The 16,194-nt window shown below is 43.7% G+C and overlaps 1 protein-coding gene, 1 long non-coding RNA gene and 2 other non-coding genes across 6 annotated transcripts in view; 1 reads left to right on the top strand and 3 right to left on the bottom strand.

Moving 5' to 3' along the window:
* LOC143308267 (uncharacterized) overlaps window positions 1–16,194 on the bottom strand; it is a 118,112-nt gene that overhangs the window by 40,866 nt on the left and 61,052 nt on the right. The window lies entirely within an intron of this gene.
* On the bottom strand, window positions 185–257 carry TRNAV-AAC (transfer RNA valine (anticodon AAC)). Its single transcript has one exon. It is a non-coding gene; the product is annotated as a tRNA-Val (tRNA).
* TRNAV-AAC (transfer RNA valine (anticodon AAC)) lies at window positions 782–854 on the bottom strand. The gene has a single exon. It is a non-coding gene; the product is annotated as a tRNA-Val (tRNA).
* LOC117605314 (ras-related protein Rab-37) overlaps window positions 13,440–16,194 on the top strand; it is a 55,747-nt gene continuing 52,992 nt past the window's right edge. The window contains exon 1 of the mRNA XM_034326498.2: window positions 13,440–13,917. The gene's annotated coding sequence lies outside the window, so the exon portion shown is untranslated. The remainder of the gene's footprint in view (window positions 13,918–16,194) is intronic.

Raw genomic sequence — 16,194 nt, 5'->3', positions numbered from 1 at the left:
ATATTAGTGCTACTGTTCTGTAAAATTTGATGCTAGTTTATGGAAAGTAATAGACTTCTCTGTTTGAAAAACAAAGGTTGCTCTTCTGATAAAATGGATCCATGAAAAAATCATTCTGCTCTTTTATGCGAGATCTAATAAATTGTATTAACTATCACGAAAAAATTTCAGTGTAAAAAATAACTGTTTTCGCCCGGGATCGAACCGGGGACCTTCCGCGTGTTAGGCGGATGTGATAACCACTACACCACGAAAACCCTGTGATAGAAAGTACTTTCTGAATCACAGTCAACGTTCAAACATTATATAACTTAAGTGTTATTATGCACTAAAAATTAAACAAATTAATATATTATGTCATAAAAAATGAATTTAAACTATTAATAAATGTAGGGTGTTTTTAAATAATATTTATTATCCGATCCTTTGGACCTAAGGGTGGCTAGTTTGTTTAAAAAAATTTTTTCTAAAGAAGACCACCTTAAATTTCAACCTTATTTTCAAATTCTCCTCAGGGTTTTTAATAGTGTAACAAATGAGATTATCTATATTATTCGCATAACATCGGTAGCTGTAAAATTGAAACTATAATTTTGAACAAGGTTGCAAAATGAAATTTTGAAGAGGAAGTCAGGAATGGCCATGACAAAATAAAAAGTTTAAGATCGGTAACGCGTAAGCGCTAAGTATAGAATACCACCGACCCGTTTCCATTTTAAATTCATATTTTAACCTCGATTAATGTGTGCAACCATAAAAATCAGAAGTAAAAAAGAACAAATGTTTCCGCCCGGGATCGAACCGGGGACCTTCCGCGTGTTAGGCGGATGTGATAACCACTACACCACGGAAACATTGTGTTCGATGTTTGCTTAAAAACAGCGCCGATGTTAATATTTTATAGCAATTATACCGTATAAAAAACTAATTAAACTTTCTTCTATCATCAAAGAAGAAACACGAACAATTTGATGCCACGAAGAATGTCTTTCGGAACAAATTTTTCAAATAAAATAATAATAAATCCGTGTTTAAAAAAAAAAATAAATATATCATTTTCATCAAACTTTCTGCAGAATAAATTTCCGGAAATTCTCACCGACGATCTGATTGACAATTTAATCGGAAAGGATTAAAACTGTTGGTCGAAAGGTGAAGTGGATACTGTCGATCCGAGGCGCGACAGGAAACGAGTGGAAGCGGAAAAATCGTGATCAGACGAGACGAGGAGGATTAATTAAATCCGCAGGCAGTCGCGAGGAAGCCGCGTGTCATTCGCGGCAGAGCAGCATCGTAAATCGAAGATCCACCCGCTGCTCGACCAATCAGAGTGCCTCGTACCAAATCACCAGCACACGTTGGCAAACCTGCACATCGTCCTGTTCCTCTGATCCTTTCACGAGCCTTCTATTGTCCTTGATGCGCTCCACTCCCACGCCTTTGCACGTTTCTCGTCCCGAAAACCAGGGTATCCTGTACGCCTTCCTTCTCTTTCTCGCCACTTACCAGCCTCCTTGATCCTTGTTCATCCGAAGGATCCTGCGGCGAAAGGACAAAAATCCGTCTCGTCTGGTCTCCTGGTAAATATTGGCTCGCGCTCGAGCGACTCGCACGCTCCAGGAGACGAGGACTCTTCAGCTTCGATGCGAGTCCTTTCGAAGGATACGGGTATCAGGAGAGAATTTAGGGTGAGAGGAAGAGGAGGTGAGATGGGTTTAGCACCTTTCGATCGGACTTTGCTGATTTGCTTCGCGGTATATAGATTTTCTTGCGAAATTGATAGATTCAAAAATTATGGATAGATATTCGTTTTTAATTTAGGGTTAATCCTTGGCACATTAATAATTTATTTGTAATACTTTTCTATCGGAATTTACTTGGAAGACTGTTCAAGATTTTCATTCCGCAGTTAATATTGATGTTACTGAAAGTAATTAACAGTTAATCTTTTACGCTCCAAGAATTCTTCTCATGCACAGTTAATGCTTACTTAATGACCGAAGACATTTAAAAACCAGTTATACCAGTTCTAATTATTAATTTGTATCACTACTTATCATTTGTACTCTATTTTAGCATCAGAATAATTAATTTGCATAATGTACGTAGATGGTATCGAATAGAGATAAGGATCTACTTAATAACACGTTTCAAGAATCGGAGAGAAATGTTTCATTAGATGTTTCAAAATCACGAGTAAGTAAAGTGTTCCTTGGCTCGTTCTCTTTCCAAATATTCACTGGGAGCGCTAATGAGTAAGATCCACGAAACCGCGGTGCTAATAAACGAGACGACCAAATATCGAGCTGCATCATCTCATCTTTGGTTAATCTCCAGTTTCTGGGTGTTCTAGAGAAGAGGCGATATTTTTGCCTTTGTCAGATTAATAAGACCTCAATGAAAATTCAAATTCGCCATAGCGATAGATGAAAATAAAACTAACGGAATGATATAGTGCTGTCTGACGAGTATTGTAACACCATATGTCTGCCTGAAGCTTAACTCGAATCCCATGGAATCGTCGTTACAATTCCTCTGTCGAGAGTCCGAAAATTCAGACGTTCGAAACGTTCGCGAGGAACGTCAGATTCCTGACGACGAAACGGGATTCCAGGACGGTCGGGGATCGATTTCGAAACGGAGGTCGGCCACCAGGTTCCGATCCCGTGGATCGAAGGCTTGCCAGGCATCCGTCGATTCCGTTCGCGAGTACCCGCTCGAATTTGTCGAGCAGAAATACCAACGGACGCCGCCTTTTATTCCCGCCTCACTCCGTCCTTTATCCTTCGTCTCTGTTCCTGTTTCCCGTGAACGGCTGGCCAGGTTGGAACGCTTCCAGAAGCGATTTGCATCTAACGAAGCCACTTTGTTCTCGCGCGACGTGGCCTTTCTTCGTGGGACACAAGCGTCCCGCGTAAATATTGAAAGCTCGAACGTCGGCCCCCGCGCGCGACCGAGAAAGATGACTCGAAAGAAACGAGCCGAAGGTAAGTAGGTGGAATGGCCAGTGTCGTAACACGTTCCAATTTTTATTCCCTATTAACTCCATTCAGAATATTCGATTTATTTTTCTATCGACAAAGTTCCAGTAGTTATTTTCTAGGCTCTTTTCGCGATGGCACATGTGATGATTTTGAAACGTAGAAAGTCATGACATAAAAGTATCGCGAAATGGCACTTACGGCGCATCAATTTGAAGCTTAAAGCTTAATGAAACTAGCTACTAAATCCGCCATTTTCATTTTGATACATAAGCAATTGGTTAATGAAAATTACTAAGCTAAAGATTATTGAATCCATTGCTTGTTCTAACGTAGAATCAGCCATTTTGTATTAAAAATATCGATGAAATACCTACGTAGACATCTTCATGAATCTTTAAACTTTAAATTGATGTACCATCGATGCTATTTTGTCGTACTTTTATGTCATGAAATTCAGAAAGATCAGGATCAACATCTCAAAGTACAAAAGAAAATGGAAAAGGAACCGCCACCGGAAGTGTTACGCCACTGGTTGCTCGCAAGGAGACTCATTAAAACCGCGCACCACCGAGTGGCGAGATTTTTCCCGTCCAGAAAAGCAAGAAAAAAGAGGTACGACGAGGGGTGTAGCTGAAAGACTATGAAAGATCCTCTGTTGTGGGTTAAAAAACATAGAGGTAGAAACGATGAAAAGTTACGAGCAAAAGAAAGAACACCGAAGAAACAAACCGGCTTTGCTAATCCTAGATTGAAATCCTTGCGACGTTCACGACACTTTGTTCGGCTTAACGGGTCCGATTTTACGCTGATTTATGCATCTTTCCTTCGTGGCTGGAATAACGATCGCGATTTCGTTTTCTGTCGACGGGTTCGATTATGATGAGCGTGTGGCTGCTCGTTAGCAGCTCGTTAACTTCGTTCCAGCGGAAAATCCTTAATTACTACGATCGAGAGCGGAACAACGATCGCCAATTCTTCTTCTTCCAACGTTTCGAGCTTGCTTTTTAAATTCTGTTGCTTAGAAATGTTGGAATTTCCTGAATTTTCACCGGTTAACGCATTCACCGCCACAGTGGACGTATTAGAACTGTAATTACTAAGTATGCCATCGGTTAATTGTAAAATTTAAACTTCTGGATTCGTTCTTTGTACCTTCGGTCGCGGAGCAGATGAATAAAACTGCTCGTTTGTCTGTGCGAACAATAACGATATCTCGCGCTAACAACCAGCGAAAATCTCGTTGTTGCCGTTGCATTACATACATTTCGAGTCCGTCAGCCTCTGATTCAGGATTCAAAGCATGCTCGCCAGTAAACCGAGCAATTTGGTCCGCCGTACGGACGGCATACGTGCAGAATTGCCTTACCCTCTTCCACCTGAATTGCTCGTTCTGCCGTGTAAGGTGTGCTTTAACCGTTTTTCCCTTTGCTGTTACGTTTCTTCGCCGCTGTTTCGCTCTCTAATCTCCCGTCCCGTGTTTAGAACAGCACCGACCAATGGAAAACTGTCAGCAACTGCGCACGTGTAACGCACTCTGCTGCTTTCAATGGTGTTTGCTACCTTTTTCGTATTGCGCAAGAGAAACAATTTATTGCCGTTCGATTGGTTTCTACTTTCAGACCGCACTTTGTTTTATTCTATGCGGGTCAATTTTCACCCTTCGTACGGGAGTCTCATCGAAACGCCGTTAATCCTTTCATTTGCATTGATTGATAGTTGTTACTCGTCGATATTCAATAATTTAACAGGATGTTTCAGCAAGGATGTTCGAGCGGAAATCGATATTTAGGCGGGAAATAAATTACGATACGAATCGGAGTAATTCGAAATTCAAAAGCTCGTAGGGAGGATAAGTGAGAGAGGGAGAGAGTGTGGTAGCTCACGGTTAACGAGAGAATTTATGCGAGTTTCCTCGAGCGGAGAACGACGATGCCGGAGGGCAACGCCGATGCACGACCGAAATAACCGAGATTTATTTCGCGAGGGTCCGCTAAATCCTGTTAAACGACGCTCGCGCGCGCAACTTAACACCGTTCGCACTTCGCGGCTTCCAGCCCGCGTTGATTATCGACGCTAACGAGACCAATTAATTTGTTTCGCCGTCGATGTTGTAAAAGGGGCGAATTTCAGGCGCGAACAGTGTCTACTAACGTCACTGCGTTTTATGATAATGTTTCCAGGATAATCCGCAAGCTAAGGGGGTACTTTATTGTTCTGCTACGATTGAAAAGGAAAGAGTTAAACAATGGTAATACACTTTCGCGAAAACTGATCGGATTGAACGAGAAAGTGTCTGGAGTCGGCGAACGCTTACTCGGATCCCTATTGCCCACGTGCGTTCCGCATATGGGACTGATTTATCGACTAGTCGAATCCCATAATTCTGTGATCGAGAGCATAATTTCACGACACCATAACGGAACTGTCGCGCACTACCATTGTACTGTCGCATACGCACAAGGGAAATAAATACACACTTTCCATGGATTTTAAAACGAACCAATTTCGGTATACATTTTCTAGCGTGGCTCTCTCCATGGTCCGCCATTCGAGAGTTAACCCTTCCGACCTGACTTTCCCTCAACTATGTGTCCCACAAATATTTCTTTATTCTTCTGTTCCAAATTAATAACGGATAATTAAATATTCTTTCATCGAATATGACAAACGGCAATGGTAACCGCGGAATTTCGCGAAACCGCGAGTTTTCCAGAAGCGAGAGAAATAATTCAGCTGTGCTTTCGTAGCTCGAGTCTCCGCCAGCTGTACGAATAATGAATTATTGAGCCTTATCGCGTGCCACGTCGATGCCTTTCCGGTGGAAATCGATTCATCGACTCGGCGTCGCGCCATTCTGAAGCTTATCCGGTAAATCGCGCGACGTTTTGACGGATATCGGAAAAAGTACGCGTTACATCATCGACAAAGGGACATGGTAATGTAAAAAAAAGTTTTATCCGTTTCTGTCTGTCATTTTTCGTTACACTATACACCGATGTTCCTCGTTAGTTTACCTACTCTTCTGCTCTTTTTATCGACAACTAGATAATAGATTATTCTTCAGCTGTGCAACGGTATCCTAAATGATCTTGTACAGCTTGAACGCGACAGGATTTTCACGAGATTCGTTCGATCAATTATCCCTCCTACGTATTCGACGACAGCGTGGACAAGGGGATGAATCAACGACGGATTAAAATAGCTCCCGCGCCATAACCCGTGTCACGAGTTATTTTTAAGCTCGAATTCTTTTCGTGGCTCCTCTATTAATAGGCTCATGCTGGCTAATAACGATATTTTAGCCGCTTAACGGTTTCGCTTTCAATGCCGTCTTTATTACTTAAGTGTAGGAGGAGAAAAAGTACCGAATTAAATTTCAGAATCACAAATGTTAGATTCCTTTCGTTTGAAAAATGAACAGTGTCGTAGTTGGAATCGAGGAAGATTAACACTAACGTCGCTAGTGGACGATAATAAAGACCAACGTCACGAGTTCATCACGAACTTTATAGCCAATTTCCAACGCTTCAAGTATGTAGCCAGCCTAATATCAACAAGTGGAACGACGTCAGGGCTGAATCGAATGGAAACGGGAGAGGAGAGGGGCTGCTATTACTCAACTACCTTTAATTTTAGCCCGTCCATTTGGCAGCTATTGAATCCACTTTCGTGCGGATGCCTCTTTCCTATCTTTTTCACTATCATATTGCACTAATTGAAATCTTCGTTCTGTCGCGATAGTTCTAAGTGACTCCCAAGTTCTAGATAGCTGTTACATAATTCAAAGTAGTTACTACTATGTAGTTCAAAGTGATTGATATAGTTCCACATTGCTCGACGTTAAACTACCGTAGTTACTGTACATAATTCTAGCAGCAAGCTCTAGTTTCGCGACCTTGATTCTCCGGTATCTCGAACGGGACGGGGTAGAGGACGTCTGATGGCGAGAAAATAAGGGTGGCGAGAAAGAAGCCGAATCGCGACAGGAAGTGGCCGTGGCCCGCCTTTCTCTCCCATGATTCCGTCGAATTTGCATGCGAGCCGCTTTGGACCGGTCGAGATATCGATTCGCAGGTGGCTAGCCGAGGGGATCGCTTACAATACGATTTATTACGGGGGACCACCTGCTCGCAGAAATCTCAATCGATGCCGCCATAGACGGGAATGATGGAAGCGCGGACGAACGGCTTCCCACGGATCTTCATTAGGATCTTCAGCGACTGTTCGAGCATGAAACCGGGTCTCACGAAACCCTCGATCCCAAGAAATCTCGAGTTTTCAACATCCGAAGTCTTTAGGGTGGCTGGTGATTTAATTGAAAGAAGTTCCTTAACGTGGGTACAGTTTGATACCTGGTAATTCGCTAAAATATATATATTTTTCGATTAGAATTTCTTCTCCATTTGTCTTTCCCAATTAATTCGTTAAAATGAATTTCCTAGTAACTGTTGTGACAGTCGAGAGGGTGAGACACCGAGGCAATATGCTCTTTGAAAGAGTCAGAATGAATGAAAGAGGTGGCCAAAAACGGGCGGTGCGGTGTGCAAAAGGAGCAGGGAAAAAAAGAGAAGCCCTCGGTGGCAGCCGGTTCGGTGAGTTTTTGACCGTCTGGCGCTAACTGTTGGCCCCCGTAGTGGCCTCGCAGGTACCACGGTACCGTCCCACACATGGTCCCACTCCAACCGCGGGCCCTTCCGACACAGAACCCTCCACCTCCATCCTAACCACGTCGGACGCCCACAACTCTCGCGAACCTCGGCCCTCGTGATTTATGGGACACGCGCACCTTTCCTATACCGCCGAAAATCGTTGGAAATCGCGCATCTTTCTGGAAAACTTTCTGGAATTCATTTTTCAAATCGAACACAGTCGTCGGTAGAGAATTGACGAGTATGGAATTTTGGAATTTTAGGATTTTCTCTTGTGTGATGCATAGTTTGATGGCGTACAGTGACGCAGAAGAAGGTGGAAAGAGAAGAGGTCGAAGGTACGACCTCGTGGAGGTCGTCGAAGCGAGTAAACGGAACGTCAGCGTGGACTGCGGGCAATATCGGCGGCGAACGTCAGAAGGCCGGCCAACTTTTTTTCCTAGCGAACACAGACAAATCGATATCTACTCGCGCAGCGGTTTCGCGTTTTCCTGCTGCAGCAGCCTCGACCGCAGGGTCACTGACACACCGTGTCGTTGTCTGATGGAACACGACCGGCTCCGTTCTCGGTTTCGATGAGCTACGATCTTTCCTTCGAACGGAACAAATCCTTCCCCACGACCACCATTTCGTCTCTTACTAAATTAAATCGTAGTATGAATTTTTTGGAAAACTGTTCCTTCATTCTGTGATCGCTATCAATCCTTTGTAAATAGAATTTTTTAACATTTACTGCACTTTACAATAAGATCCAAAGGGTTTTGTTTTGATAGATATGAAGATAAGGTATCGCCGATTTCTAACGACGGTACTTGTTCCTATGAAACTAGAATCAATTCGCCAGACGCCATTCAATCCGATCGTGTACAAGGAAAGCGAGGGAAACTGGGTCAGCGCAATTTCATAAAACCTCTTCCTGCAACAGCAAACAACGCTATGTACTCGCTTTTATAGCGTACCATCGACCCACATTCTTAGTTTAGTGCGCTCTTGGAAAAGTTACAAGACCATCCAAAGACGTGTCCATCAAACAGTCCGCCTTAATTAAGAAAATTGACCGTTTCAAACGAGTAGGTACAAAGCGCGAGATCAGCATTTCTTATTTAGGTAGAAGATATTTGGGTCACAATATGACCAACCGACCGTATATCCGATGGTTAATTGAAAAATGGTAAAGGGTATCCCGAGTCACTGTAATAATTAACCTTCTCATCAATGTAGCGATGCCTGAATCGTTCTTCAGCGTACAATCAACATCAACGCTTCGATCCGAGAAGCTCGAAGCCACCTCCTTTCGGAACAGCAGAAAATCCAATGTCCCAACGACAACACAGCAAATGGAGCCAGCAGAATCCGGTTCGTCGATCGTACAACCTTTCTACTTTCTGCCGTTCCTGTCGCCTTGCTAAAACCACGACCCTCTCCTCGTTTCTTCCACGTACGCCAGAGAGAGCGTGATTTTCTGTTCGCCGTGGCAGCACCGGTTTGGTACCACGGTCATCTCTCCCCTCTCCACGCTCCCTTCTTCCACCCTTTTATCTCTAATTCCGACTGTTTCTACCCCTTCGTTCGTTCGTCGTTTCATCCTTGTCGTCGACGGTGCTGGCTCGAATACCTCCTTCCTCGTCTGACGTTCCTCGTTCGTCCGTTCTCGAACGGGTTCACCCTCTTGCTCTCGTCGTTCCTGTTCCCTTTCGTTCGTTGTCAGAGTCTGATTCACCCGGCGGGCACCTTCTACGGCCTCATGGTAGCCTGATACCATGGGCAGCCGGACGCAGACGTGCAAGATGGCACGCCCAACACCATCGGTCACGCAGACGCCGTCGTCGCTGGTCGCAGTCGAGGAAACAGGATTCCATGTGGAAAACCAGGTGGAATTCGATCGAGACAGGGATTTCTTGAACGGTGAATGATGTTCAATTTTTCCGGGGGAGGTTGCACGGGGATTATTCAGAGGGTTACTTGCAATTTCAGGCCTCGTTCGATGGCTGTTACATGCTTTATCGGCGAAAAGATGAAGACCAGTTGGAGGAAGATGATTATGGTAGTTTTTGCGATTCCTTCCTTTTTGTATATGTTTTTTTTTATGGTTTTTTAATTTCTTGTGTGATAATGAGATTTGCGGGAGAAAGCGTTCGTATTCGCGTTGAATTTTCGATAAGTAGCGTGTTAAAAATATCCGACGGATGTTGGACGTCGTGCTCTGAATGCCGACCGTCGACGATAATGACGACGCACCGTTGATATCGCTGATTGTTTCGTCGCGAATGAATCGTCGCGTGATTACGTGAACGGATTAACGCAACTGCAAAGCTGATTTGCTCGCGATTCGTATCTGGCCATGTGTAAATTCGTACCTTGTTCTATTTCATCCGTTTATACGTTCACTTCGTCGAATAAATTTCTACGATATATTATCTTTATATTCGTCGAAGAATAATTCTTCTGCTTTTAATCGAAGTCAACGTGAAAATTCATCGAACGCTTTAATTGGTGATTCTTAAACCCTTAATAGCCCTCACCGATTTCTCATCGTTTTTCCACTGCCCTTTTTCTCCCCGTTCGATTCGAATCCTCGCTATTTCCATTCGTCGAGTACGCATGAATATCGCGATATGCAAACGAGTGTCTCGCATTGCAACTTCCTCGACGATTTGCATAAATGCAACAACTCGAACCCGCTTGAAACATAGACAATGCGTTTTCTGCAATTCCTTTTCTTTCCTTTCTACTTTCATTTTCTTACTTCCCCGTTATGTTTAATTTTCATTTAACTTCTGATCGCGATAAGGGTTAAAATACCATTAAACAGAAACAGCGATATAATTTTCGATTTTATCTGAAGACTTTTCGAATGTCTGGCAGATGTTTTCGTTCGAGGTTACAATTTTTCTGACCGAATAATTTGAAATGTCGTGAAATGTGGCACGTTATACTTTCGCGCGACTGATTAAAGCGTGCTTTTCGATCGGCAACGATTCTGGGCAAAAACGACGAGAATTTACATATTCGACGGCAATTTACGTTTTATAGAGGATACATTCTGTTGTGATGTCGGTGATTCCGATAATTCGATTTCCTGATGAAAGGTGGACACGCGCCGACTATATTTTCGATAAAAGGCGGGACAGGAAGTATGGCGAAGCATGTACTTCGCCAAACAAGATCGTCGAGATATGAGTTTCGTGGAAAAGAAGTTCGAAGAAAGGAAGTTCAAAAACGAAGACGCTATTTGCAACCGTGAATGTTAATGTCGAGAAGTTTTTTTAATTAGTTCCTTGAAAATTTCAGATACTTAAGCGTGTAAACTCTGACAGGATTTGTCTAATTTAGTAAATATGCAATTTGCAAAATTTAGAATTTAGAAAAGCCGGATAATTATCAATTTATAAGCTAAAAATCTAGTACCAAGTTTCTGCTACACTTAGTCATCTAATTTGTCGCATCAAGATTCGATTAATCATTGAAAAAACTTCGTACAGTTAAGGAAGACCGATTTGTCCGCTCCCTCCATCGATTCCTCTCGCGATCAACGCGCGATCACGCCGCGAGGATGAAAGCGAGTCGAGGAAGAGTCATTAATCATCGGTCTCGGACGTAGTCAGCGATCGAGAGGGCAGAGCCAAAAATGGCGGTCCACGGACCGAATTACAGAAACTGCGGACACTCGCTGCTTCCCCGATTGGCCGGTTCGCCCTTGGCCCTTACAGGGGTCGAACGCGACGCTTCCTCAAGAAGCGTCGCCATCCTGTGACGAGCTTTCGAAGCTTGCCAGGAAGCTTTTCGTCGACACGCACCTTGTTTCGCGCATCCCAGCTTCCTGCGACTCGCCACCCCTCTCGCCTACTCTCGTTTCGCCCTCCCTTGTCGCGCCTGTTTCTACGACACGCCGAGGGGTTGGTAATTCTGAACCAAGGGTTGCGATTTTATCGGCCGTGATTCCTGGACCAAGGGTTTGCTGGAAATCTCGCGGAGAATCGCGAGGGCTCTGCCTGCTTGCCACGTGGGCTCATTTCAGTAGTTACCCCCTTTATTAGGGGATGATTGTTTGGGACTTGGATCTTTGAAAATTTAAACTGGAAATAGTTGATGTTTTGGGGGGGTGCTTGAGATTGTAAATGCAGTTTCTTAAAGTATAGAGATTTCAAATCGGAATTTGACTGAAAATTTATAATCTAACTGGATGATTAAGAATTAATCGTAATTATATATTTTATTCATACTTGAATTTCACTTTATTAGACATCATGATCGAACAATACAGAGTCTATCATTTGCATGATACGCAATCACGAGAACCAATCTCACACGTGTATGCACTTCCGTCAACCCGAGAAACGCTCTTCCTCCCACTTCCGTTGTCCATTCGCAGAAGCTCTTGTGCGACAAGCCTTGGCTGTGATTGGACTCAATTCGATCGAAATTAATGGACAAGGCGATCGATCGGGATGCGTATCTCATACAGGGTGGTAGAAAAGTCACGCAATCCGTATCCAGATCGGTATACGATACAATTTCCGTGACATTTCAACCACCCGGTATCTTGCTCTCTTGTCGGTTTTCACTGATTCACCTGTTAATTATGGTGTTTCCAGTCGCACGCACAGTGAAAACTTCGCGTCGCCGGATACGCGTCGATGAACGCGACTTCCGTTCTTCGCGCTAGCGAACCAGCCAAGTTCTCGTTGAAAACAGCAACTTTGTGTGTTGCCAAAGGCACAAGATATTCATGAATATTGCAATCTTATGATTGCGAGTTATTAAAATTTCATTCTTAAAATCTTTTTCCATTAAATTTGCCATAATATCGATTGCACTGGTAAAAAATTAGAATTCACTGCGACAGTCAACTTGTTAACGTAACGATTGAATAATTAAGTTCTATAATATCCCTGTTCTCTGAATCAGAATTGTGAGTCTGATCGATCGTTCGCACGAGCTTTCATTCATAAAACTCTCGAACATTGTGCGCAAGTTCGACCGACATACAACGGACTCTCTTTCAACGGGGGTGGATTGCCCGCGTTGCATATTTAGGCTCTTTCCCTTTCATCCGATCGTTCCCCCGCATTTTCCCCATAGAGTAATCGAAGCTGATACCACGTAGAAAAATGAAGGAAAAATTCGATATACCACCGAAAAAATTTTTAGAAAAATTCTTTCATTTCACGGTTAAAATCTAAATATTTGTTACAATTTTTGATGCAGAAGATATTCTTCATTTCTATTGTGAATTTTAGAAACTGTTGGTCATTCGCAGCGATGTTTGCTAGTTCTCCTTGAATTCTGACGTAAAACGTAACGATTAATCGATCGAAAGGACGAAACGTTGTGTCAACTTTGCAGGGGTAATAAATTGTGTAACGTTTACCCGAGTAAACAAGTTTGATCACACTTAATAAATAGGTATAGGATTCCTTATCACTGCCATAAATAATGTAACAAAATCGCATAATTAATAAGAAGCGATTCAAGCGTTCTACCAAAATCTTCAATAAAATTAAATTCCAAACAAAAACGACCTTTTCCCGCAATAATTCATCACTGATAAAGCAGTTGCTACCTTTCAACCCCTACAATCTACATGCACTATACAGTCTCCGGGTACGATCTATCCTCGGAACCGCACGGAAACATTGTCCACGGTGGTGTCCCTGCACCGGCATGCAGGTAAAGTGCATCAGGATGCAAGTGTATACGTTAGTGTGCCACGTGCGCGCACGCGTCCCTCTGACGCAACACGTACGCGGCCGCTGACGTAACAACGAGAAACCGAGTCGAGGACGTTTTATCGAGTGGAGGTTAGGACGATGGCTGGTTGCGCTTGCGTGCGTCCTCCTTTCCTTCCGTTCGACACGCGTTCTCTCCGCTGGCTAGCTGGCTCGTTTTCCTCTGCACCACGAGGAACGTGTACATCGCGACAGAACCAGCGTTAATCCGATACGGTTGTGCGTTCGAAACGTTTCGGGAAACCGTTCCGACCCGCGAGACGACCCGAGACGCCCGGTGCACCCATCACGTGACCGCGTCAACCGCGACCTATCGCAACCACCGAGGTTTCCACTAAAGCGTCGGAAAAACACCGGGCAAAGGAGCTTGCACGCGTCTTCGCGACGCTGCCCTTTGCGACACAGCTTCGTCCCTGCTATTTTTTTTTTAATTCGTGGGTGGAGCGTGTGATCGATAACGGACCAGTTTTCTTTGCGTTTACCAGCTAACCGACACCGAGGAGAGAGACTATACGATCGTGCACCCTGGTCGACGAACCACCTGCATACACACAGGTACATTCCCTTTCAGTAGTTACGGGACACCTTACAGTTATCATAGGAATTAGCAATTTTTAAGGAATAAATATTTGGAACTTTGTCCAGGGGTGTACTAAGAAGTGTTCCATAGCGTCCATGGTCAGTATGCAAATTATTTTAAAAAGAAACCTAGTATAGAGCTCTGGGTGCAATTTCCAGTGAAATTAACCCTTATTTGAATAGATGCTTTCTTGGGGTTGTTATTTTATCTGAGCACTATATTAACGATATGATTCCCAGAAATAATAAATATTCTATGAGTTATGAACAGGAGTGTACGTCACATGGGGTTAACCATTTACGAATGGTCTATCGCGCATGGGGTTTATACGAAACGTGACGAAAGAGGGGATGCGTATTTTCGAAGTGGATTGAAATTGGCTTAGGTGAAGTGGAGTGGAATTGAAATTGAAGCTGTGCAGAAGGGAACGATGCAAGGGGTGGAAAAGGTTGATGTTCTTCAGGGAGGGTTGGGTATGTGGGTCAGTGGTCGCTGCTTTGGGCGCTGTTTCAACTCTTTGGAGGGTGAAAAGGGTGGGTGGAGGTGAGAAGGTTTCTTCAAGAGACTGTTTGCATTCACAGTGACACGAATAAGTCTGCTTTAATATTGATCCCGATTACTGATGATGAACCACGCAAATGACATTATTTAAAGTACACGATTTAATGAAATTTTTACTACAGCGGAAAAATCGATGGTAATTGCTAATTCTTTGAACAAAAAATAGCTAGGTCCTGACCTTGATGCTAAAGCTACATCAACAATTTCAAGATGGAGGTCGGGGATAACCTTTCGTTGTGGCATTTAATCGATATCGAACCGTGGTTTTAAAGTCGAGACTCGTGCATTGTTTAGCGACGATACATGAAAAAGAAATAGAACATGACACATAAAGATGCGATACACGGTTACCTTATATAATGTACACGTTGAATGATACTTGCAGTCACGTGTCATTTGTCAATTAAACGAGTTATTTCAGTAATTACTATTACGATAAAAGCGAAGGTCGTCGTACGTGGCAACGACTTCGTAACATGCAAATGTTGTTTGCTTTTCAACGGGAGAGCATGAATTACGTTTTTAACCCAGTTTCTTGTTATAACACATGGAAATGTTTGCAGTCGGCAATAATTACCGGAACGCATGGAGAAAATAACAGGTTCGAAAGGAGTACCGGTTTCTACCACTGCAATTACGACTATCAGAAAATTAACGTAATCTATTAGCATTCCGAGTAGCTTGTTTTCAATTACTTACCACAGAAATAAATATTACCGAATTTTATGTGAAATTCAATTTCCGCAGCACTTCTTATTAAAACTCAAATATTTTTCTCTGCAAAATGAAGGCTACCGAGTTTATTACCTCTAATTATTAAGTTCGCTAACAGTAAATTTCGCAACTGTCGCAACACATCGATTCGGGGTTTCTGGCGCGAAAGGGGTGCCACCACCACGAGCAGCGAAGGGTTGCAGGGGGTTGGAACGAGACGAGGAACGCAAACTGGTGGCTATACCTAGGGACACTTGGGGATCGCAGACGAGGAGAGCCGTAAAAACACGTGCGAACGTAGTTCGCGGTGCCAGGAACGTAGGTGGGGAACATATGGGGTACCGTGGCTAAATATAGAGAGCGCTTTTATGGCGTGCGGTCGTGCCACGAGGACCCGGACGATCCACGAACCCCGATGCCCTTTATCCGATCCACTCGAGCCTCTCATTAGGGCCGCGTTCTGTATTATCGAGCGATCGCCATGATTTCGCGAAGGGAACACGACAAGTTTCGAGAAACGCTTGCTTCGACTCGGAAACAAGTCCGATTTCAATGAAACCATACGCGACTCTAGAGCAAACAGTTTCGTTCTGTTCGCCCGGTTTCACTGCCGTGATTATTCAGAAAAATTACAGTCGGGAATGATTCGAAACGCGATACAGAAGCTCGCTTTAATTGAATCGGAACACCGCTGGACGAACGTCAACGTCACCGTTCGTCAAGGTTCACGGGCAGCCGAAGAGAGGAGTCTTTGTTCAAACGACGGATCACAATAAAGCTTCCGACCATGAGTACGATCCGCTTGACTGACCGTGGAAGTCGAGGAAACAACGGCCGAGGAAGTGCACCAGCCACGAGTTCAAGGGCAACAAAGGAATCTCTCTTGCAAATCAGCCTTGATGCTTGAAAAATTTGTCTCAATTATCGCTCCGATCCGCCATCAAAGAGGTACCGAGAAACTTTGAAACTTTTCGTCG

This window comes from Osmia lignaria, chromosome 3 (assembly GCF_051020975.1).
Source record: "Osmia lignaria lignaria isolate PbOS001 chromosome 3, iyOsmLign1, whole genome shotgun sequence".
Classification (NCBI taxonomy): Eukaryota; Metazoa; Arthropoda; class Insecta; order Hymenoptera; family Megachilidae; genus Osmia; species Osmia lignaria.
Note: the sequence above shows the minus strand (reverse complement) of the source record. Positions and strands in the feature narration are given on the sequence as shown.